The 26,279-nt window shown below is 42.6% G+C and overlaps 1 protein-coding gene across 7 annotated transcripts in view; it reads right to left on the bottom strand.

The window, feature by feature from the left end:
• Nucleotides 1-26,279, bottom strand: part of TSNARE1 (t-SNARE domain containing 1) — a 482,633-nt gene that overhangs the window by 386,981 nt on the left and 69,373 nt on the right. The window contains exon 3 of one of the 7 annotated variants that reach the window (XM_069780151.1): nucleotides 2,969-3,050. The exons of the other annotated variants lie outside the window; for them this stretch is intronic. The gene's annotated coding sequence lies outside the window, so the exon portion shown is untranslated. The remainder of the gene's footprint in view (nucleotides 1-2,968; nucleotides 3,051-26,279) is intronic. 7 annotated transcript variants of the gene reach the window in all.

The raw sequence follows: 26,279 nt of genomic DNA on the forward strand, positions 1-26,279 counted from the left end.
AAGCATCTGGATGTGCAAATATGTGTTGTCAAAGGAGCCTGTCTTCTCCAGACCAGCTCCACTCAGAAAGTGTTTTCTGGGGAGACAGCAGAGACAGCTAACAGCGTGAGGCAGCCCGCGGAGAGCTAAACTCATCACCTTCCCAGCTTTCTTTCACCCTAATGACAGCTACATTTTGGGGTACATCCACTATCATGCTAAGAAAACCATATCAGTCAGGTCTCCTCTGACACAGCCTCCAATCAGTTATGACCCAGAGACCATAAAAAGCCCTGTTTCAGCTCATTTCCCAGCTTCGGTATCATTCGCCGCACACTTTGGGACTCCTTCCTGCTGATAAGCTCGTGTAGCACATGATGGCACCAAAGGGAACCAAGTGCAAATATCGAGGAGAAAAAGCAGCTTTGCTTCAGCGCGTGACTCATGCAAGAAGAACGCCAAGCCCTGAACAAGCCAAAGCAAAACAGCTGACTATCAAACCCTGCACGTAAGCGCAAAGTTGCCCTTAAAAATACAGACTGCAATATTTTCCACCAAAAAAGCAGTTTGTATTTTTTACACAGTTAGCCATGTCTAAGAGCCTGATGAGACAGGACACACAGTGTGGGATGCAATTGTCTAAATATAGGTGCCAAGTACCATCTGAGATGCACTGTGAGGCACATGTGGGGCTGGTAGACCTGACTGGTGATGCACAGCCTTCTGGGCTGGCCCAAGAGTGGGAACCAGCTCCAAATTAAGGCACCTAAATCTCAGTGTGTGCAAAAGGTATCTGAGCACCCATGGCTACTGGTAGAGAAGTCAGTACAGTCAGTGAAGACTGGAGAACAAGTCAAAATACGCAGGAGGTGCCTACTTTTCAGTAAAGAGAGGGAGTGGAGGAAGATGGCAGCTCCTGGGAAGGATAAACATACAAGAGATTAAAAAAAAAAAAAAAAAAAAGATGGCAGCTCCTGGGAAGGATAAACATACAAGAGATTAAAAAAAAAAAAAAAAAAATTACCTTTAAATTTCTCATTCTCACCTCTCGTTTCCGTGCTTTATCTAATTCTACCACTTTCCTCCTAATACAGTAGAAGAACTAAACAGGCGAGGTCTCTTCAGGGTGGGAAAAAAATTATGAGGTGGGGGAAAAGCCCATAAAATAACACCCCATGAAGTCCTGAGTCACCTGGAAAAGACAAACCACCCCCTCTTTTTCCAGTGAAAGAACTGGGGAGTAATGAAGCAAATCCAGGAGAAGACAGGAATGAAAAAAAGGAGATACTCCTCCATGTAAAGTCTAGGTAATCAAGAACTCCATGCCACAGGCTGCTGTGGATGCTAAAACCTTACACAGGCTTAAAACTGTAATAGGACTATGAGAAGAAGAAAAAAAAAAGAAGAAAAAAAAATCCATCATGCCATATTAAATGTACCACCTTTGACTCAGGGAACATGGGGAAGCACTGGGAGAAGCCTTGCTCTCTTTGCCCTGTTCTCATGCTCTTCACAAAGCAGCCACAACTAATCACATAACTGGACTGGATTTGGTCCACCTTGCATAAACACATCTCTGTCCTGACCTAGTTTGTCTCTTTGTATGACAATACCAGAAGGAAATCCTTCAGGTAAGCACAGAACTGGATAGTTCAAGCTGTTAGGGTACTTGAAGTTTGCCCCTTTTCATCAGCAGCTGTGTCTTGCCTCTTCCCATGGCCATGGTGAGTACACCCTCCACTCAACCCCAGTATTTTCGCCTTATAAAATAGGTTAAACCCAACCCTACGAGCCATATTTCAAGATAACCGTATTATCAAGAATCACCAGATCTGTGTCACCTAGGAGTAAAGAGTAATACTTGGGAGAAAGGAGAAAGCAAAAGCATTGCCAGGGTCCCATCAACCACCAAGGTCTGGTGGCTGAGCATCCTTCTGTGCTCAGGCAGGCTCAAATCTAAATCCATCTGTGCATTTATGAAGGTAAACAGTCTTTGGAGACCAAAGTCAGGAAGGGGCACAAGGAACTAACAGATGCTAGGTTCACATCTGATGAAAAGTGTGCAAAAGATGCGTCTGTGTTGCGCTTCGTTTCATGGCTCTTAACAGAAATATTGTAATTATGTTGTATAACTTCACAACTGTAAAGGATGCACGTGAATCAAGGTGGTTATAAGCTATAAAAATATTCATGTCCCAAATAAGGTGAGGTGAGAGATGGACCCTGTTCTCCTGTATCTGCTCTGAGCCTGTGATGGTAGTGCGCACAGCACGTTCATCACGCAGACATTCCCTTTACAACATCGTTACACAGAACTGCAATATGGAGTAGAAATACATACTCCCACACAAGATTTTTTTGATTCTCTATCCAAGCTTTCCTGATCTCGCTGGCCCCATTTTTTATTGTTTGGTTTTGGTTTTAGTGGCTTGATTCTAAGCAAAGGATAGGATCCATATTTGAGAATTGTTTCCTCTTGCTCTTTGTATGTATGCAATCAGTTTTTAACTCACATTTTTGGTCTCACAAACTTTTTCAGCCTGAAGAAAGCATTGTTCTGAAAATGAAATATATAAAACACAAAATGAAGGAGACTCTGTAATGGAGTTGGGACATGGACCAAAAGAACTTGTATTTCAGATGTTCTATTGCACCGTTTGCTTGTGCTAGATTCAAAGGTTTGGGAAGCCATCCAAATCTATACAGACACAAAATAATCCACAGAAATTACAGCTGCAAGGTGCCAATGACAGCGAAAAGTGTTTTGATTGGAAAATGAAACTGAAAACTCAAGAATGAGGTGAAAAGCATGAAATAGCCTGTGCAGGAAATGTCCAAAAAAGAAATGGTGAATGGAGGAGATTTGACACCACAATCCCCACACAAAAAAAAGAGACAAAGAGAATGAAAGAAGCCCTGTGCAAAAACGAACTGGACGAATGTTGGAGGAGTTTCCACCCTTTCCACAGGTTTTTGTTTCCCCTCTTACCTCAGTGGAGGATCTGGGAGATCTCTAATGGGTTTGGCCACTTTCCTCCTTCTGTGAATAAACCACAGGAAAGTCCAAACTTCTGAAAGCAAGGGAAAGAAGAAAGAACTGGAGACCCTATGGGCCTTACGTGGCTTCAGATCAGACAAAGATCCTTGGCTGAACCACTCACAGCCGTAGGGCATAGCTCCCCAAGACGGATCTTCCCAAGGACACAAGGTCCATGTCCCCTCCCACCTCCCCTGAAGAGCTGCACCTCTTTGGAGACCTTTTAGGGAACACGGTGGCTGGTGAGTCCCAAAGCACATAAAGCTCCTCTGAAGACTCATCACAGAAAGTCCAAGGACACCTCTTAGTTTCCAGAACCAGTCACAAGCTCATGGCTCCTCTTCTCCCGCATTTATACTCCCCTGGGTAAATAACCTGATTAAATCACATTTAACTTGGAAAAAAAAACCAACCAAACAAACAAACAATAAAAAAAACTCTTAAAAGACAAGTCAGCTATGCAAAGATGATAACTCTGGCTTTACATTTAAAAAGATGGAAAAGCTTATCCGTTGTACCTTTCAAATCAAAACCCAGTCTCACTATGTTATAAGGAAGGAAATTAAAACAATGCAACTGGAGCATAACTGAAATAGTTTAAGGTCAAATAAAAACCAAACAATTCAGGCAATTAAGTTCATGGGAGCACAGGGAGGGTGCACAGAGTTGTGTCTAATGGTTTTGTTCCACAATGAGACCAGAAATATTTATTCAAATTGAACAGTGCCTCCCTCTTTGTGCTGCCTTAATCCAAGGATTAAATCGTTATCCACGAAAGGTATGAGAATCTGGCCCCTAATGATTATATGCTCATAAAAATCAGAAGATATTGTTGCTATTTCAACTAAGTATCATAAACAACTGCATCAATTAAATTTTGCCAGGCACTGTACATATTGCAGATGATTCAGAATAAATTGTTTCATTGCAAAAGAGAGTATTTGCAAGCTCCAGCAGGGATGGATAGTCCCACTTTAAATTGCTCTAAGGAAACACATGCCTCTACCAGGTCGTTATTTTGTGGGGAAACGTTTTGAAATCCATTTTCAAATAGTCAATTCAAAAAATTGACATAGCCGCTCTCTGCAGATAAAATTAAGGGAAACTATAAAAGAACGAAAGGCTAAAAAAAGAAATCTGGTCCAGATGGATTCCCGGCTGAATTCTATAAAATATTTACAGATCTTCTGTCACCAAAACTTACGTTTCTTTTTGATGAGGTGGAAACCAAAGGCTCTCCACCTGTCTTTTTTTTTTTTTTTTTTTGTTAAACCCTCACAGAAGATATAATAATGTTATGTAGGAACAAAAAAACCAAAAAACCACAACAGACTTGAATCTCGGCTGTAATTACTGCAAGTAACTCCAATTAATCAATGTTGATTCTAAAATTCTGTGAAAAGAGATATTGTCCCTTTGCTTAATTTAGCCCAAAGTTGTTTCCTAAATTCCAGCTTCAAGAGTTTGTTCATTAAAATAGGCTTAGCTCAGATAAGCACAGGCTGATACCACCATCATTCAACACAATAAATTAACAGCCTAGTCCCATGACAGTGCTGTCTCTAGATACCAAAAGATACTTCATCAAGTGTCATAAGGGTAAAGTATCCACTTTTTCATTTAAGATCAGCCAGAAAGTTTGCAATTTTCTGCTCCTAAAAACGTATGTTCCATTTGCCTACACACAGACTGACGGACCTCAGCTCCCCCCGAAGGAGGGAGCAGTTTATGTATACATGACATGCAGATTGACTTTATATTTTTTGTGGTCCTGTAGATGATACAGCAGAGGAACATGGAGCAGCCCTTCAAACTGCAAATAATCCCATTGGTCCTGGTGGGACTTTTGGAGAAGGATGTGACTGAGCATCAGCAACGACATCAGTAATTCAACCCTTTTGTTTCAGGGCGTGCATCCAGGTAGTGCTTGGTACTTGTGGATTTGATGTAAAAAGTAACAAGGTGAAGGCAATGGGCTGAAACGAGGGGATGAAGGTCCAGGTCACGGTGCTCAGATCTCTTGCTCAAGGCTAGGCATCTTTGTTCTTCTCCCTGTCCTCAGTAAGGGAGTCAAAGATCTTAAAAGACAAATTCCTTCCATAATAATGCATGTGTTAAACCTGAATTTTGATCTCTGTTGGGTGTTCTCAGCTCTATGCAGCTTAAAGAAATACCTCCTCTCATGTATTTGCAGATTAAAAGGGGGAAAAAAACCAAACAAAACAAAAAAAACCCACACTGTGGTCTGCTTCCAAGCCCATTTCACATATTACAGCATAAGATAAGAATTTACAACACATGAGATGTTAGGGGCATGTCCCAATTTTTTTAAAGCTGACCTTGGATTCATTGTTCAATGCAACATTATGCTTTATACAAGCAAAAGAAGAGACTACATAATGAGTTGGTCTCCACTGGATGTTGACTTGATAAGCACTACAATTAAGTCAAATTAGCATGCTGCCCTTCCTTTCCCTTCACACTTTCAGAAATGTCTCTCTAAACCAATCTATGATTACCAGTCATACATAAAAGCTTCAGAAAAATACTCCTCCACAAGCATATGGCAGAGCAAATTTGTCCAGCATTGCAGGCTTTTCATGGCATTTATCTCAAAGAAGGTATTACACAGCAATATAGATGTCTCTATGTGTTGGCTACACTCAGAAAGGCACAGAGCTACTCCTTATCCCACCGTGGTGTGTACCGTCTCCTTAGGAGACCATTCTGCTCCCCATAGATGCTTCAGACAGATGAGGACTGGAATCAGCTCTCCAGGTTCTCAGCTGTAACATCCATCCCTACCGTCAAGGCTGTGCTTTCTAGGAGCTGTATTAGACCTCACTCATATGCCATGGCAACCAAATTCAAGTGCGCTTCTTCAAAAACATCACTTATTTAAAAAAAAAAAAAAAAAAAAAAAAAAGCAGCAAGTTTAGCCAAGCACTTTATGAAAGACGTAACTCCCATACGCAACGGCCACTATTAAAAACATGGCAATAATCAGCACATTCCCATCGCAACCACACTGTTCATGATGTTCCCTTATCTAAGGGTAGAAGGAGCACAGTGAACAGCATGTTCGCTGTCAAAACATAACAGCAGCCACTGGTATGAGTTAACCTCAACCATTAAGGTATCCCACCTGTATCAGGATATTGTCTCGGAGTACATCGAACCAATTCAGCCCCCCTGATTTAACTGGCGCTCAGGCACGGTGAGGTGGAATAGCTCCTAAAATAACAACCTCAGACAATGTAATTTCATTAAGGCAGGCTGACCCTTGCTTCTTCTGCTCGCGCTCCTCTGTGGTACCATTTTTCAGTGATTTAGTTCACTCTCCTGCAAACCTCCTTTTTCTTTCCATCTTCCTAGTTGTGTATATATTTAGAAATATAGAAGAATAAAGAGAGCACAGATAAGCCCTCAAGGCATTTCTCTCCATGCTGGTCCAAACGAGAACACAAGAACAACAAGATACTCTAAGTGTTATACAGCAGTTTGCAAGAGCGTGCACAGTATTCCTTTAGTGGCTATTTAATTAAAAAAAAAAGGTACAAGAGCTAACAGTGCCTGAGGTATACATAGGGAACTCTTCAAGCCCAACTGACAGTTCTGAGAATTCAAGGTTCAAAAGTTTGCCCTGGTTTCGGTGGGGACAGAGTTAATTTCCTTTCTAGCAGTTGGTGTATTGTTATATTTTGAATTTAGTACCAGAAAAATGTTGATAACTCACTGATGTTTTCAGTTGTTGCTAAGTAGTGTTTAGGCTAAGTCAAGGATTTTTCAGCTTCTCGTGCCCAGCCAGCAAGAAGGCTGGAGGGGCACAAGAAGTTGGGAGGGGACACAGCCAGGGCAGCTGACCCAAACTGGCCAATGGGGTATTCCATACCATGTGACGTCATGCCCAGTATATAAACTGGGGGGAGTGGGGCTGGGGAGGGCGGATTGCTGCTGGGGAACTAACTGGGCATCGGTCAGTGAGTGGTGAGCGATGAGCAATTACATTGTGCATCACTTGTTTTGTATATTCCAATCCTTTTATTATTATTATTATTGTCATTTTATTATTGTTATTATTATCATTATTAGTTTCTTCCTTTCTGTCCTATTAAACTGTTCTTATCTCAACCCACAATTTTTCCTTTTTTTCCCCCCGATTCTTTCTCCCATCCCACTGGGTGGGGGGAAGTGAGCGAGCAGCTGTGTGGTGCTTAATTGCTGGCTGGGGTTAAACCATGACAAGTTATTAAAAACTACAAAACCCCCAAACACTGGAACAAAATCTAGCTTTTCAATTTGCAGGGTTAAAAATCTTCCCTATACAGACATCTTGCACTGTCCTGAGGTGCAAGCAGACAACAGACCCTCAGAGAAGATGCTGGTTTTTCTTCCTCCCTGCATCTACTCACTATTTTAAGAATCCTCACACCCTATCCCAACACCAGTGTAGCATCCAGATGCTGCTCTGAAGGGGCATTAGTTAAAACAAAATGCTCACGTACGCCTAGTCTCTCTGTCACAGAAGCCAACACAGATAAATTAAACTTGAAGGACTCTCAGGAGCTGGAAACTCAAGACTGGCTTTACTTTGCAAAACCTGAATGGTCTGAAAACTGCATTTTCTGAAAGGAAAAGACTTGGTTATCTTTCAGGCATTTCATTCTCTAGCTCTTCTCCAGCAGTTCTGCACACACGAGTTTCTCCCTCAGTGAAAAACATTTTGGTTTTGCATATATGTAAATCTATGTATTTAAAATTACAACATACAAACTTATATTAATTTCAATTTTATAAGCTAAATAACTTCTAAAATAACCAGAAAATGAGACACCTTTCAGCATCTCTTTAAAACATTTTGATTTCTCACGAGTCTCAGTATGTTATTCTAACTGCAGTATGGATTTGTTCCTCTCTAAAACAAGCCTATAATGAACCAAACAGAGGCACAAGAATCCCAAATAAAGATAAGCCCCATCAGCCATGACCCAAAATCATCTGGAGAGGGTAAACACCAGCCTGCGATTTCAAGCTGTGGTCTCCAGAGAGTTTCTCCCTTTCTTAATTCTGCCAGAATTCTCCACTATCATAGTCCATCACAACCTCTCCTGCTGTTTTACCCACCGGGAAAACCAGAAACCACATCCACTGTCCTTTGCAGAAATGTGTCAAACTTTTTCACTTAATGAAGTAAAATTCGAAAGCACTTGAATAATTTTTTGATGCATGACATGACTAAGTCAACCAAGACCTTTTCAGCCAATGTTGTAGACGGGGATGCAAGCTTCATTACAGTTCAGTACAACCATCAGAAAAGGAAAGAATTTCATAAAAAGGCTTGATTCAGTAGATCAGCATCAACCTTTCAGACAGGACTGAGTTATTTCACCCATCAGCTCCTCAAAAGAGCAATCAGATGGTCACAATTTCTGTTCGCAGTCTAGAGTGAAGGTCAGCTCTCCCATTAGGGAAGCTTTGATGGCCCCATATGGATGGATACCATCAAAACGTGGAGAGGCCTTTGCATACTCAGGACATGACTTTTCCAGGCTATAACCTCTTCAAGAGGGACCAACAAAGCAAGAGCATTCAAACCCACACGTGACAGTATTTCCACACCACTGACAAACCAAGCAGCATGCAGAATAAGAAGACACACCAGCGAAGACCAGCACTTGCCTATGAAGTGTAAGGAAAAATGTTCTCTTAAGGGACTTCAGTCTGACTGGCATATGCTTGAAGTCTCCTGCTGCCAGGACTAAAACATCCCTAGAATTATTTAATATTACAGCTGACAAGTTTCCTACCTCAGAAAGCATTGTGCGCCACTCAAGGGAATTTTGCGTTAGACCTCATCTTGATATAGAGGAGTTGATCAAAGAACTGAAAATTAGTGGCTGCTTGGGTAATCGTGACTTGTTCACTTAAAAAAAAAAAAGTATTAAAAAAAAAATCTAAAACAGTAATATAAACCCTTGCTGGTTTTAAAAGGCCTGTTTTACAAAGGCCTGTAAGTAGAAAAAGAAAAGGGTAACTGGATGTGTAAGAGGTGATAAAAACATCAACAACATGCAGGAATTTCACAGGTATCCCTTCCTGAATATACACAATTCTCAGTTAGGGAAGACGGCAACCCCTTTTACATGGGGTAAAGAACTGTACAAAACACTCCAAAAGCATACGTTCATATATGAACTTGGGGGAAAAAAGAAGGAAAACCAACCAATGAACCAAACAAAACCCACAACCTCCCCTCCACACCAACAAAAAAAAAAAAAACAACAAACCAAGAAATCTACAGACAAAAAAAACCAATTAAGTTAAAAAAATAAAGGGCGGGGAGGGGAAAGCTAACTCTCACAATGGAGCTGGTGCAGGCAGGACAGGAGAGGCTGAACTCAAAAATAACAAAGGAAAATCAGGAATGTTTGTAACTTTTTTCTACACCTTTGCAAAATACCTGGAAAACATTCAAATACAAAATTTCACTGAAAGCCAGTGGAGATTATTGTACACCCCATCGGTTGCTCAGGAAAATTCAAAAATAGCAGCTCATATGTGATTAAATTCAGCAAGCCTCAGTAACATAAGCACCAACACTGTGAAAGAGCAGGGCAAGCAGCGATTTGGCTCATTAGTGCTGATTTGTGACACCATTTGGAAAAAATCAAGGGAATTCCAGAAGAAAAGCTAACGTTGAATCAAAGCTAGGGGTAAAACAGATAATACAGTGCTCATTAATGGCCTGCCAGCCTAACAACAAATCCAGGAAGAGAAGCGAGAAGAAAAAAAAAAAAAAAAAAGAAAAAAGAAGAAGAAGAAACAGCTGATGCTGGACTCAATTATTAAAGAAGAATATTTTAATTTCCTGATGCAATGGAAAACTTAACCCTTGCTTTCTCTCCAGTAAGGGATAGCTCAATGTGTTTGTTCTCCAACTACTGGTAACCTAATGCTCAGCCATAAGAAATACTTATTAAATATTCAAATCAGTATGGATTTATGGAAACCATGGTTTATTGAAGTCGGTGACGTGTTTTCATCCACAAGATCACAAGTCACACTGATAAGGATGTCAACCCTGAAGTCCACGAGGCGGAGCACTGTCTTGAGTGACCAAAGAAAACCAATGCATCTCAGAATAAAAAACCTCATCAATCACAAGATATCAGGCTATAATGACATGCATGCAATTACCAGAGATGGGACATGTTTCCAGAATAGTCCAATGGGAACGGATTCTTGGCTGGCCCCAGGTCTTTTTTATCAATGAATTTGTAGAAATAGTTTAAGGTTGTGCAAGGATCAGTGGAATTGGTTAAAAATGTTGTGCCAACAGGTCACCGACATGGGGAGGTCACTTCCACGCTTCTCAGCGCTGCACCCAGTCATGGCCACACTGACTCCAACTACAGCCAAGTTCTATGAAACATTGACCAAGCATCAAAAGAGAAGCCAGAGAAATATTCAAATATTGGAAATGCAGAGTTTTTCCATGACTGTGATATGTTTAGCTTAACTAAAGGTACATTTTGGTGCAACTTTATCTAAATGTTTATGTATTCATCGTCATTGTATGGAAACAATCTTTAACTGACTCTTTGATTAGCCAAACAAGCCAACTCACCATAGATTGAACTTTAAACTTGGTCACAAACCAGAAACCAGGTGAAAATTTGCATCAGGAGGGATCATTACTATTGAAAAAAATCTGCTGTGGAGATTTAAAAAAATAAAACAGCAATGAGATATAATCTAAGTTTAGATTTCCCTCCCCCACTTAAAAGACATGATTTAGTTCAGAGGGAAAATAACTGAAGGAAAAAAAGACTTAGGGTATTCGCTATATAAAAGGTCAGACGAGATAATGAGAGTGATTCCTTCTGGCTTTATAATCTGCTTCTCCGCTGCCACTGAAATAACTGGAGCTACACTCAGTGGCAAAGCTCAGCACATACATGGATGCAAAGCTCGTAACTGCCTTGGTGGATTTTTTGGAAGAGGGAGAAAAGATCTGGGGTGGCTTCAAGCAGCGTCACCCAGCCTTTCCATGGCTGCAAAGTGCGTAGAAACATCTTCATTAGCATTTGGGTGCTATTTCAACAACATTTTCTCTAGGATGGTGATTCTGCCACTGATGTTCCTGATCAGAGCTGAGCTAACTTGATTATTCTCTGGTAGCCCAACATTATTTTGAGTGAAACAAGTGGATTTGGGGCACAAATGAATATTCTTTGGGATCAGGTTTCTCCAGCATTTCCTTCATTCTCTTTGCAGCATGGTAAGCTGATTCCAGCTGTGACAAGTATCTTTCCCCATCTCTGTCCTGCCCACTCATTTCACTTCTCTGCCTTTGCTTCTCCTCCTCCTGCCTTTCCTTTGTTATAGATACCAAATTAACTGCTTAATTTAGGTGTCTCCTTTGAGGTACCTTATGGGGGCAAAGCACACTAGCCCTGAGCTTGCACTGACAGACCTTCTTTTGGTGCACAGAGACTACACATGAACACACCTGAAGTATTTTAGCAAGTAATAAAAATAGAAAAATATTAATTAAAAAAATCCCTGAAACAACCACCTGTCTCAGGAAGCCCACTAACCCTCATCTTTTAATAAATCACTTCCCATCAACTCCAGCATCTTGAAACTTGCCCAGTTCCCATTTTCAACTAAATTATGAATGTCTATGAAAATGAAAGCAAAAGCCTTTAAGAGTACGCCACTTCTTCCTGCCTTCTTTTTTTATAGCATTATCTTCAAATTCCATTTTGTGATGCTCTTTAAACCCAATGTCAGAGTTCAGTCATTCAAGTCAGGAAGGGCATGAGCCTTGGGTCCCAGGCACGTCCCAGTGTGGAAAGGCTGCCAAGTAACGCTCTTTTCAAAACAAATTATTTTGGAGGCAATTGCCAGCACTTTTCTCTTGCAAAATCATTGCTTCCCCTGGGCACAGGTGGGAGAGACCTGCTCCATATCAAACATATTTCCATTCCTCCTACCAATGAGAAATAGGAACCACAGGACGGACACTAAAACCACTGAAAAGCCCCGTAAAATCTCCAGTCGACAAAAAGGCATAAGAGGTTAATTCAGACTAGGTTACTGTGACCAGTTCAGGAACTCGCTCTCTTGGCACGCAAAAACTGAAGCTCCTAAAAGAAAGAAGCATCACCTTCCTCCAGATCCTCCCCAAAATGCCAAATCACATGGCATGCACACTGCCTTCTAGCACAGCCTTCTGACTTCACTTACATCCAGAACATTGTCCTTTGGTCCCTGCAGCAGCAAAGACAATTTAAGTGAAAAACTGATGTTCAGCAGAAAATCATGAGCTTATGTCCCAGGAATCCGGGGTGGGGGGGAAGTCCCCTTTGCCGCTAAGTTTGTCAGATTTTCCAAGCTATGCTCTCTGGATCAGTAACCTCTCTTCTGGAGGTTTGTCTTGAACCGGTGGTTGGAGCCAACAGCAGTGCCTACCAACACACCAGCTTTTCTGTCTGAAGTCCATAAAAAAGAAATCATCCTCTTCCCCAGGAGCTATTTACATTCTACACTTGCTTCTGTCTTTGTGGAAATGTTTAAATTATACAAATAAATCGCATCCTTACTCTTCTCCATTGAATATTAAAAGGGTTTTTTGTTCATTCATTCAGGTTTTTTTGCTGTTTGCTCCTTTATTTTGTTTAAATTTAGAAACAGAATGCAAAGAAACAACAATGTTCAACTTTGCATTAGTGCTGCTCTACCTAAATTATTGTATTACAAACATACATCTTTCTCATCTTTGCACAAAATTTGTTTGATAATGGGAGTTTACAATATTCTTGATATCTCACCCAGTAGAGTGTTTTTTTTCCAGGAAAGCACAAGTATAAACAAAAATCTCTTATGCAAGAATACATAAAACCCTTAACATTATCTAGTGCAGGAAATACAGCACCAGGAAGGGAAAAAAAAAAAAAAGAAAATAAATTTAAAAAAAAAAAGAAAGAAAGGAAAAAAAAAAGAATAGATTCATTAGAATGGGGGATTTACACATAGAGAAACTTAGAAAATTTGGAAAGACAGATCCTATTTTAGGTCACAGCTTGAAACGACTGCTGGTTTTCTTCATTATAGCAGCTCTGGGACCTAGAAAGGAGGCTGAGATGTTGTTACACAGGGTTTGAATTTACGGTGCAGGTAAAAGGGAAACAAAAGTACAGGCTTGTCACTTTTTCTATATTTCTGTGTATAAAGATGCACAAAGGATCCCAACATCTGTATTTGCAAGAATCGGAGCAACACTGCCCTCAGACAAAACTCCTCAAAATGCAGCTATACCAGACAAGGGGCAAAATCTGATCCATGTAGAAACTATCACCAGCAGGACCCAAATGTGCTTCAAGGCCAGGAGGAACCACAGATGCAGAGGCAGAAGAGTGGACGAGTCAGCTCTCCGTGACGCATCAGGCACCAGGGGAGCAGCACGGTCCCAGCTTGCAAACCACTGGGCAGAAGCACAACCAGATGGGTCCCATCAACATGGCTCTCCCAACTCTCAAACCCGTCTTTGGCTTCACTCCTATTCATAGAAACATAGAAGGGAATTATAGAACCATTTAGGTTGGAAAAGACCTTTACAACCATCGAGTCCAACCGCAAACCTAACACTGCCAACTCCACCACTAAACCATGTCCCTAAGCACCACATCTACATGGCTTTTAAATACCTCCTGGGGTGGTGACTCAACCACTTCCCTGGGCAGCCTGTTCCAATGCCTGACAACCCTTGCGGGGAAGAAATTTCTCCTAATATCCAATCCAAACGTCCCCTGGCACAACTTGAAGGCATTTCCTCTTGTCCTATTGCTTGTTACATGGAAGAAGAGATCGACACCCACCTGGCTACAACCTCCTTTCAGGTAGTTGTAGAGAGTGATCAGGTCTCCCCTCAGCCTCCTTTTCTCCAGGCTAAACAACCCTAGTTCCCTCAGCTGCTTCTCGTAAGACTTGTTCTTCAGACCCTTCACCAGCTTTGTTGCCCTTCTCTGGACACGCTCCAGCACCTCAACATCTTTCGTGTAGTGAGGGGCCCAAAACTGAACACAGTATTCAAGGTGCGGCCTCACCAGTGTCAAGTACAGGGGAACGATCACTTCCCTAAATTCATACAGCCTGGCTTCATACGCAGCATGTGCTTTCAGTAGCCTTCTCACCAAACTTCCCATTTCTGGGCCAAAACAACTCCTTTCCGCCCTTTTCCTATTGACTTCCACCAGCAGAGGTTTGGGTGCCTTCTAAGGAAATCTTCCCACTCTTCTCTCCTACTTTAAGGGCACTCCTATTTATTTCCCGGTGGTTCCTGAGGCCCCAAAACCACCCACAAACGAGGAACCAAACCCAAATGAGTTCTAGCCCACCATCCAAACCACTCTGATGACCCTCATCTAAAAACCTTGATGTCCTATGCATTCTCAAAGAAAGATATGGAGACAGACAGCAGAAGAATGATTAGAAAAAAACCACTGAGACACAGGACGTGGCCAGATGGTGAAGAGCGTGCCACTGGAAACCTCTGTGCTCTTGGCCACCAGCCTGGCAGACTGCTAGGTCCTTTCCATCTGTCAAAATCCACCATGCCCATGCCCAAGTTAAGGGCTGCTGCTTTGGTTTTCAGCACAACAGCTTCGAGCTCGCTGCTCTGAGGAGTGCCATGGGATACTCAGAACCTGAAAGATGCTATATAAAACCACCACCTCATTTTATTCATTTTACAGCTGGACCCACTGCTCCAGAAGAGATGTCACCAGGCTGGGAAGCACATGAGCAACAGCTCATCCAGGGAAGGGAGGGGGGCCTTAAGTCCTCAAAGAGAGGAAAAGGAAAGACAAAGTTCAGCCTTGCAGATCCAAAAGAGCAAATGAAGGCAAGTCAGGGCTCTGGATGCTTGAAGCAAGCTTCATCCGACCAGGAGGGTACAACCATCTAGGAGACCTGGTCACATCAGGAGATACTTCAAAAGCACATGGAGCAACTTTTAGGTAAGATTTAAAGGAACAAGTTTTGGCTTCTTGCTGATGCCCTTTTTATTTTGCCCATTTTCTAATTTAGATAAAAATCAGCCTTTCTGCCCCTGTAGAGGTGTTCTTGGCACCTTAGGTCTGCAGTGGGTGTTGCATGGCAGAGCCAGGACTCTGTGCAACCTCTGCTTCGTTCAAACCATCCACAGGGGGAGGCAGAAGGTTTTACCTTAGTTTTTAAAACCAGTTCGTGGTTCCATCTCTCCACCTTCCAGGTGAGATTTTTCATTTGCATCAACATGTTAGCAGGCAGGTCCTGCCATACCTGAACAAGAACAATGATGGAAAGATAGTATTTCCAAAATAAAGAGATGAGGCAAGAAGCTTAAAGGTTCTTCGTGTGGCATACAGTGAATAGGATAGAAAGGCTATAAAGCCTGTCCTTTCACACCAAGAGTTGCAGTTCCTATATTATACAGGCACTTCAGCTTCCTCCCTGCTCTTCCTAAGAGAAACCACAGAGCAAAACTCCCTTAAAAGCCCTTTTCCCCCACATCAGGGCTATTTCAAAGCTCCCTTAGATGAGATTAACACCAAAGGACATCTACTGGGTGTCCATGTCCAGGTGTTGGGGATATTTCCTGCAGGAGCTGCGGCCGTGGAGAGCCCGGGCGGGAGCAGGTTGTCCCTGGAGGACCGCAGCCCGGGGAAGGGCCCGCGCTGGAGCAGGGAGACGTGGGAGGAGGGAGGAGCGGCCAAGAGGGGCTGGGGAGGACGGACCGCAACCCCCGTCCCCAGCCCCTGCGCTGCCCCTCGGGGGGACAGGAGTCGGGAGGGAAGGGGTGACATTGGGCCTGGGAAAAAATCTGGGGTATGGAGGGAAGGTGTGGTTTTATTTTTATCTTTGTTTCTCATTACCCATATCTACTTTAATTTGCAATAAATTTATTTTTTCCCAAGTCAAGTCTGTTTTGTCCATGATGGTAATTGGTAAGTGATCTCCCTGTCTTTATCTTGACCCATGAGCTTTCTTATCCTATCTTCTCCTCTCATCCAGCTGAGGATGGGGGGGAGTGAGCAGCTGGGTGGGTGCTTGGCTGTTTGCAGAGGCTAATTCACCACAGGCGGCAACAGGTATAAAACACAGCAGCTGAAAGGTAAAATTAGAAAGCTTCTGTTCAACAATGTCCACATGCTTAACCCTGTTCCTATGACTCTTCTCCCGACCTAGCTCTTGCCTCACACATTCATTGACTCTCTTGCTGTGACCTGCTCCTCCAATTTCTCAGCTCTGTCCTCTCCTCCTCCCCTCTTGTTTCCATCCACAAAGACACAAATCATGCAGGCACCTTCCAGACCCACCTAGGTGTATACAGCTACTTCAGTTGTGATGACCATCTCAAATGTTACCAAGATTAGAGGAAGTTTCTTTTCTTGAGTACTCCTCAAGGGCCTGTTTCCAGTTCTGGCAGGAACCTGGTCACCTCCTGCAGCGCCCATTTAGGTTTGTGGCCTCACGTCACAGGGAAGGAGGGCTGCTCCCACAACCTCATCTTCCAACTATTGCAACCCCTGTTTCTCCAGCTTTGATATATGCAACTTACCCGGCTTTACAAAATCCAGAGAGTTCATGCAAAAATCATTTTTCCCTTACCCTGAGATCTAACCCTACCATTCTTCTATTTGCTCCCCATTCCCGTACAAGACAGTATTTCCCACTTGCAAATCTCTTTGCAACCTATCCCCTCCTCTCTTGCAACATCAAGATATTCAACATATGAGCACTCTTTAAAACATTTCTCCACCATCTGAAATGAACACTTTCACATGGAAGCTGCTTTTTTTCTCCTGTGTTTATATAACACCTGGGATCTCCAGGTTGCCTTTTTAAAAAGAGGCAAAACAGAGCTACAATGAATTGCACACACAAAAAAATACTGAAAGACCTTAATAGCAGAAAACAGCAGAGATACAATAAAAAAAATTAAAATCCACAAATTTGCATTCACCCCAGCTTTGATTTTGGCTATTAATGTGCAAATGATAGCTACTCAGATCTGCTCTGCTGCAAATTGCTCAAGTTCAGATTCATCCACCTTAAAAGCAAGTTAATAAGGAAAAATTTCTTATTAATCTACGTTATGTTTACCTGTAAGTGATGATATGGACCATGATACAAATGCACAATAAAATCACCATGTTTGATTCTTAAAGCATGGATATATAATGAGTTATTTAAGTGCCATTCTAGCTACATGCAGCACAACTTCCCTTGGTCCAGTGAAATTAGTCCAGGCAGCTTTACTCCAGGATTTCAAACACTTGAATTTAAAATAGGCAGTTTAGTTTGCTCTCTTCTAGAACTTTAAAAGCTTGTCCAATTCCCATTTATTGCCTTTTAACTCATTTGTGTGAACATAAGGTATCTTCCAAAGTAAAAGTCCAGCCCCAAGCAAGAGTATCAAAAATTACTGAATCCACTAATTCCTTCTGCAGTTTGTCCTACTGGTTGTAACATCCACGGCTGGAGGTGCGCAAACACCTTCTCTCCTGTGAATTTACTGTCTTCCTGTTCCACCATCGCATTCTTTCCCTGAACCCACATTTCTGGATAATTTTATGCTAGATTATGTATCTAGAATGAGGAGGCACACAATTACATTGTGTGGGTTGTATAACATTTTCCCTATTAAACGTGGTAGTCTATGGTCTGCAGAAACCAGTGAGAATTATTATTGACTACAAGAAGATGCGGGGGGGGGTTAGTTTTTTGGGGGGTTGTTTTTTTGTTTGTTTCTTGGTTTTGTTTTACTTCTTGCAGACTACAAAAAACGTGCATAACCTGCTTTGACCTCTTTGTCCCCAGCAACCTCCAGGTGGGAAAGACCACTAGGGGAAGGTTGAAAAACCCAACCCATAGCAATCAAGATCTTGCAATTTTCAGCTCAAACTCCACTGCAAGTTCTGACTTCTCTGACACACAGTACCTTCCACTCACCTTTTATCAGCTCACTCTTTGCTAAGCAAGTTAGTGCCAGTGGTTTTAACATCCCCATCAGGTGACACATCCATTAACACCAGTCCTACCAAATTTCTTCTCAAAAGCAGAATTCCCCAATTCCTCTTCTTCACCACATTTATCTCCCATAAACCACCACACTGTGACAAACATCTATAAATTTTAAGCAGTAATTCATTTTTATCAGCAGTAAAGATGATTGCAGGTAGGGGATTGGGGAAGAAGGGCATAAAAAAAAAATAAATGCAGGGAGTTGCTGATGGAGCAGCAAGAATGAAGCTCCAGATGTTCAAATACTTCTGCTGGCCAAAGAGCTACCCCATATAAGATTGTGTTTTCCAGTCTGCAAGAGGACAGCAAAGCAAGGGGCAAACACCACAGGCAGTGGCGAAGCATCCCCATGGGCTGCATCGTTAGCTCCCTGCTGTGCCAATATGCTGAAAGGCAAAACAGTGCAGACCTGGGGGCAAAAATATGATACGTGGCTCCATCCCACGTCCCTTAGACCACTGTGCTCTAAGTGCACATCCCTCTCCGTCTACAATTGGCTTCCCATGGAAGAAAAGAAGAAAGGAAGAGGAAGAGGAAGAGGAAGAGGAAGAAAATAAAAGCAGGATGACATTTTCCTGAGGACATTTATCTACTCTCCCACTTCGCCCTACAGACATTGTCCATGTCTCCACCATGCACAGCCTCGTCCATGCGACAGCAATGCCCACCCATGAGCTGCGAACCAGGTTACAGAGCAAAGGAGGGAAAAGGGGATTTAATGAAAACCCATATCATGAAGATGCCGCCAATCGACGTCCTGTGTGCAACAGCATTTCATGCAAAACTAAATTCATTTGCAGGCGTTCAAATAATTAAGCAAATGCATAAAAAATAGCAGTTTTACCATCCTTTAATGCTCAAAAACCCCCAAGAGACCATTGTGGAAGCGAAGTGCTCAGCTGAACTGAGTATTTCAAATCTGTAGAAAGACACTGACTCAGATCACAATGCTCCAGACAAGCAGTACCCAACTCGTCAGAGTCTCTGTTTGCCACTGTATTTAATGCATGCTGAGCAAGCTGCACTCCCGCATCGCTGCTCACTAAAGGTGCTCAGACGTGCCAGTAATTTCCCAAGCAGCGAAATGAATGCAAAGACTGCACACAAACTACATCCTTGAGAAAGAAAAGACAAGGATGGGTGAAAAGGAAATTAGGGGAAAAAAAAAAAAAGAACGACTAAAAAAAAGAAATAGAACCTTCCAACCTCCACAGGTTGTCGCTGTATTGTTCCTCTTTCCTCTCTGTCCCTGTAAAAATCCAAGTTTTAGCCATACTCAACAAATTCATGATTTATAAAACTATCAGCCTTTCTATGTATTGTTCCATAGTTGCTCTGAAAAAAGCTGTTATTTTAGTGGGAAGATACAGTTAGTGGGCATATAGAGTAATCAGCAAAGCCCAAATCTCCCTATTTCACTTCCATAAGAACCTCTCCAGAACTTCAGAATGGAAGACCACCTCTAACACTACTTTTTATTAGTGAATAACTCCATTTTACAGTCTCTCTGCATACGCCTTGGATTCCCACGTGGCCATCCAGGAGCTCCAAAATGTCACGTCTGTTATTAAAAATAACATCCAAACGCATTTTTCTTAGTTCGTTCATGACAAGAGGTGCTTCTTTCTCGGTGAACTTTCAAGCTTGCTTCAGCAAGCAGAACTGGCTCACTTCACCCACAAACCACCGCATCCCTTTTACATTATTCATACTCCAAATTGCTATTTCTCTGCATTAGCAAACAAGAACATAATGTCCAGGGTTTCATTTTTATGTCTTTCAATGAGGTGAAAATGCTGTCGATGGATTTCCTCCTCAAGCAAAAAGTTTGCTGGACCAACAGCCTGCTGTAATTAAGGTTAGAAACCTCAATTAAAAAGAAAATCCAGCTTTTGGTATGTTGTTTCTTCCTGACAGAATTGCTGCTTCTGTGTGTGATGGGTGAATTACAGAACACTGCCAGATAAAAAATGTCGTATAAATATAAAATGACAGGGATTGTTAAAGATTATTCTGAGTTAAAAATCAACGCACTGCAGTGACAGTTTTTTAAAGGTGCTGGACCAACAGGCAAAGAATTGTAGACGGAAAAGAAGTAATTAGAGAGGCAACTCCTGTCCTTGACCTGGCTGCCATCCCAATCTTCAGGGCATTTTTCATGGCCTGAAGCTTTCACCAGTTCTATATTGACAGATGGGGAGTGGGGAAAAAAAAAAAAAAGAAAAAACAAAAAAAAAGAAAAAAGCTTTATGTAGGGCCTTTTCCATATTAATTAAAAACCTGCTGATGAGACAGAAGCAACAAAGCAAGTCACGTTATTGCCTATGGAGCATCCTCAAATGATGGCAGCTTCTGGCAAATGCCAATATTTCTTGCTCCTGGGAAACTTCTTGGGATTTGCTCGCATTCAGAGGAGCTGCACTTCTCTGTGCTTATTTTGCTCTGCATATAAGAAAACCAAAACAAAACAAACAAAAAAAATACAAAGAAGAACTAACGACAACAAACAAGCCACCAAAAATAAGGAAGGGTTGTATTTCCCAGCCAGTCAGGCTGCACTGAGCAATCACCTGTGATTTCTTTTGGCACCAGTTACCCTCCCAGCTATACTTCCAAGCTCAACATGCATCGCCTCATGGAGAGCTGTACAGAAGAACACGCTGCAGAGAAGGACCAAGCAGCACCAACGTGCAAGTAGATTCAAATCAACAGGGAAAGGAATAAAAATGAGTAAGTAAATAAATGTGTGCAAATATATTATATAAAATGCATATGCTATATATAAAATATAATAAATAAAATGTGTGCAAATATAAACACATATTTGGGTAACTTCATACCAAACATCTTTGGCTTAACGGCTTGAGCACGAGCAGGTTAACCAGACAGACCCTCTGCTCCTCACTCACCTTCATCCTTGCTCACTTGGGATGCTCGAGCAGAGCGACGGAACATCCCAGCTCTCTTCCTACCCCATTCATTGGCTGCATTTATGAAGCCCTATTTCACAGCTAAAGACATGTTAACTACAAGGAGATTTGCCATCCTTTCCCCAAAAATGGGTGGGAATGATGCAAAGAGCAATGGGATTCCCCTCCTGTCTCTACCACTTTGGAGTTGTTTTTTTTTTTTATTCTGAGTTTCCTTTGCAGCAGAACTTGCATATATTAAACATCAAAGATGGGTGGAAGGAGCAGGGAGGGAAACAGAAGGGGGAGGGAGGCATAATGTAATTAAAACACCTAAGCCAATCTATTACAGAGCTGCAGGGGACAAGGACAGAGAGATCAGGTACTCAGCAGCACGTGCCTGCCTTGAATAAATCCTGCTACTCTCGTGTGCTTTGCCAGCACAGCTCCAGCCTCCAACACCTTCAGCATCAGGGGCAGGAGCTGCCCGTCCTGAGCATCATGGTTTACACCAACCGGACAATGGAGAGAAGCCATTCTGGTCCCCCTGGCCAAGCGTGATGCAGATGAAGCACAGCAGAGCTTTAATTAGAGAAGAAGAATTGATAAGCACGTCAAGGTGACGGTGGGGGGGGTTCTGCAAAGGTGAGTTTTGCAGGACACGGGGCTGTCTGGATGCTGGTGCTACATCTGCCTCTGGCACCGGACATCTGCGGCCACCGCTGCAGGTGGGTTCCTGCAGCAAAAGCCAGGTTGTGTAAAACACCATTTACCAAACGTATCCGCTTCCTCTGAGTCAGAGCCATTAACTTTTTGTATGAAAAACGACACTTGCTCCCGTTGGTGGAGTAAAAGTGAGTGCCACGACGGAGACAGGAGCCTCCTTTGCCTTGAACTTCATCAGATGTGCCAAGATCTCAGGGTGGATGCGGAGCACTGACATTTTAGAAAGGGGCGGCGGAGAAATACAAATTAAATTCAGATTTTCATTGCACAAACAAGGCACACTTGGAGAATGGAGAGGGATGAAATTCTCAACCGTATGCCACTGTGTCACTTCCAGAGAGTTGCTTTTCTGACTACCACCGTACTTCAGATGGCAGTTTTAAAGGTTATGGCTGAAGGGGCTCTTCCAGCAAAGCCTTCAATGAACTTTGAGCAAAATAAAAATACCCGCACAAACAAGCCAACGACAAGAGCAAGGCAAGGACAAAACTTCTGAGCAACCACCACAAATACCCACGGGGCTGTTGCCTTGCTTGGGAAGCCTCACTGCTGCCCTGCCTTCTGCAACACCCTCCCAAACTCATTTACTAGCAGGATCATTCATAGCAGCATCCAGGTTCAGTAAACAGTGAGGCACATCCTACCACAAGGTTGAGAGCAATCTAGAACTGTAATTCATATCTGTCCAGCCAGGCAACACGAGTGTACAGCATCACTTGCATTTTCAGGCAAAATGTTTCCATTTTCAGATATCTGCTACTGGCAGTGAACAGCTCGCGAATAATCTATCATGATATGAGCTTGGAGAAATTTTTAGAGGAAGCAATTGAGGATAACCAAGTTCAAATAGGGTTTAAAGAAAAAAACTACTAATTCACACTCGGGAAAACAGCAAACAAGCCACAAATTATGAATTAATAAACTCCACCCAGCCAACCACCCTCAATATCTCTCTCTATTTTGACTTGAGCAATAAAACCCTATGAGTTTACACAGTTCTCCAGCAATCACCATCATCTTGCTGGTGTCTAAATTACAGCTGCAAGTAGGTCCTGCAGGGTGGGCTCAGGCCCCTCTGTGCCAGCTGTCATAGAGACATCACCTCCCAACGGAGTCAGAAGTTGGCATAGAAAGATGAGACACTGGATGCCTCCTGCAAAATGGCACTGTACATGGGAACAACCAGACACATCGGCATCACGAAGGCATCTCAACAGGAGTATGGGGTCTACCAGGGCCTGTTTCTCCAGATGGACCTTCTCACCTTCAAACTTCATGTCCATCTCAAGACACTTCTCCCTGGACATGGTTTCCCCCAAGGGCCGTTCCACAGCTTCACCAGGTGAGACCATCAGGGGTACCATCACAACCCAATGGTTATAAAACTGGCCACAGCTAGCAGAAACCAAGCTGTAAGCTCCGCCGGAGAAAAGCTGGTATCCAGAAGCACCCCCCAGCTGAAAAGCCATGGCAAGCAGGAGAGGCATGCTCAGTCTTGGTGACATTTCTTGGCTTTTTGGGCCAGTGGTGTTACGAAAAAGGTGTGGCTGGAAGCTGAAATAAATTATTTCCCACTGGTCAATGTTGAACTGTCTTCAGCTGGTTAAGGATAATGGCCTGGCTGCAAAGCACGAGTCTTATCTGGTGCTCTTTCAGATGAAAAGCAGTTTGCACAGCCCAGATCAGCTGTAGTGTATTGCTCTGGGGAAGATGGGCGAGGAAAAAAAAACAAACCCAAAAACCTAAGGAAATATTCCACAGTCAACGGACCCAGAAAGGGAAGAAAAAGATAGATCAAACCTTTGACACAGTAGGATTTAAGAAGTTTTGATGTGGTTATTTCACTTTTAAAAGACCATCCTGCAGCCAGAGGAAGCGCGTTGCATCCCTTAAACCGAGGAGCAATCTAACGTTTTGTCAGGCTGGGCTAATGAAGAAACCTTCCACCAACATGGGGCTGGTGGGACAAAGAAGCAACGCTCCAGCACAGCAACCTGGGAGTCCTCCTTGTGGGAGGGGAGATGGAGAACACAGTGTACACAACCCACCGCACTCACACAGCAAACATCTCCCCAAACACCGGTTGGGGATGCAGACGCAAAGCATCAATGGTCAAACCACAAAATAAGCAAACCTTCTGGTGTGCCCCTTTTACAAAAGTCTCACAGAAAAGCCCATTTATAACAAGAGCCACTTTTATTCATGTGCATCACAAGGAACTGGACAGTCCCTGGCATCGACATGCACCAGAAAGATATTGACTTGCAACAGGTGTTCCACGTTTGTGATAACCTTCCCACCATGACACCAGTTCCACTACTTAATCTTAGAAACTGAAAAGTCGTCTTTTTCTTTTTTCGTCTTTTTTTTTTTTTTTTTTTTTAATCCTTAAATTGAATCCCACTTGGATTTTATCTCTCGGGTAACAAGGATGCGGATGTAATAGAAACGTCCAAAATCAGAATAGAAAGTTCCTTATTCCCTAAAGAGTGGATAAACCCTGCTTTGACTTTTAAGCTGAAAAATAAGTGGTTTTGTTATTTGGCTGGGGCTCTGCATGTGTGCGTGTGTCCTGGTGGGGTTGGGATAACCACAAAGGCATCCCACATGGAAACAGCATTACCACATTACCTTCATATAAATTTTTCTCCTTCTAACAAGGAACTATTTCACAGAATAACCCCTCACTCACCACACAACACAAAATATGTGAATACATTAGCCTATGACTATGAGAGCGGAAGATGAATAATATCAAGTAGTTTAAATCTTGGCTTTCTTGCTTTGTTTGGTTGGTTGCAAACTTTGATGGAGTCAAGCACCGTATTTCAGGTATCTGCTCTGGGATGAAATAAATCATTTTCTGGACCAGAGAGGGACTAAAAGCCAGATGCACTTTAATCCTGCCTGCTGTGGGTAACAGCTGGCTATTTCCCAGCAAACTGTTTTACTTATTTCCAAGATTTTTGTACTTATCTACTTTTAGATAGAAAAGAAGCAAAAAAGAGACTAGGGCAAAGGGATGGTGGGGTAGGAGATGAAGGGTTCCAGAGCTGCATCTCCAAGGTGCACCAGTGGCAAGAAAGTCTACCCATTACCAGTTCGATTTCCTCAGCAGAAATCACCTCTTTTTTCAAGCAGGGAATAAAATCTTCCCCGTAACCACATGAACACATGCAGACCCACAATCACATTTCGAGTACAAATGAAGTTGCAGCACGCAAACACACAGCTACAGGGATCTGCAGGCATGAACTCAAGGTTCCCACAGCAGCAATACTACCCAGCAAACACGGTGCTTGGGATACAAGGAAGAGTTCTCCAAAAAAAGCCCAAAACCAAACCAAAACAGTAATAAAACAAAACACCTATTCAAGTGAACACAGTAACTGGCCTCCACCTTGGTGTGCCCAGCAAATCAGTGCTTACCTCTCGCTGCTCCAACACTTCTCAACCTCCAGCTTGTTTGGGACCAGCCATCTCAATCCACATTACCACAGGCTTCTAGCAGCCATGCAATCACCAGATCGTCTCTCTATATAAGCATTCCTCCCCCATTCATCTCTTCCAAGAATAACCCACTCCCAGTATCAAGTTTGCAATTGCAGATAGGCTAATCGTAACTGATCACTACCAGCATCATCCTTTCCCAAATCCCCTAGCATGTTTGTCTAGGTTTGCTTCTTAAGAGAGCAACTAGCAAGACAAGCCAAGAGATGGCCTCTCTAAAGGTAAGCAAGGAAGATTTTACACGCCACACAGATGTCTGACACTGTGCAAAGTGCTGTGCAATTAGGAGGAAAATACCAGGGTCAAGGAAAAGCTGGGGTTTATGTTTCATGGGTAGCGAGAGAAAAATGTGGATTATTTGCAGGATGAGAACATTTAGGGGGGCTGAGAGCAGTATCTGCTTGCAGTAAACCTTCACTACCTGCCCTCCAGCATGCTGTCACATGAAGGTAGCTGTGGTGCCAAAAAGCCACATGTTTAACAGGAGGAACAAGCCTTTTGCAACAGGAATTAAAAAGCAAAAGATATTATAACAAAAGCATTATATACTCAGCCACCAAAACTACTTCCCTCCTGACAGACATCCCTGGGCTGAGCATTCATGCTCTGAAAAACCCTACAAATGTGAGGCAAGTCAAATGGGAATCTCTCAACCTCCCCCTCTCCCCAGGCACAAAGAGGATGCTATTTAAATCGACTGACAATCTACAGCACACAAAGGACAGAGGAACTGAAGTTGGGGGAGCGATGATGTAATATGGTGAAAAATAATAATCAAAGGCTGAATTTGGCTTTTTCCAACAGGCAGCTCAGCATCCATCCGCCTCCTTCGGCGGCTCCGTCCTTAGCTGCGTTCACTTAGAAGAACATCCTGTCGAAAGTAAAATCGAGTTTCCACAGCCTATATATAGCAGTGACATTTTTATTCTGCTAATTGATTTAAAAAAAAAAACAAAAACAAAAGGCAAAAAAATATCAACTTTTAAACTACCTAAGAGCAATAGCTTTTTGGCATGGAATTATGTTATTTAAAACAAGTGCAGAGT

This window comes from Haliaeetus albicilla, chromosome 3 (assembly GCF_947461875.1).
Source record: "Haliaeetus albicilla chromosome 3, bHalAlb1.1, whole genome shotgun sequence".
Classification (NCBI taxonomy): Eukaryota; Metazoa; Chordata; class Aves; order Accipitriformes; family Accipitridae; genus Haliaeetus; species Haliaeetus albicilla.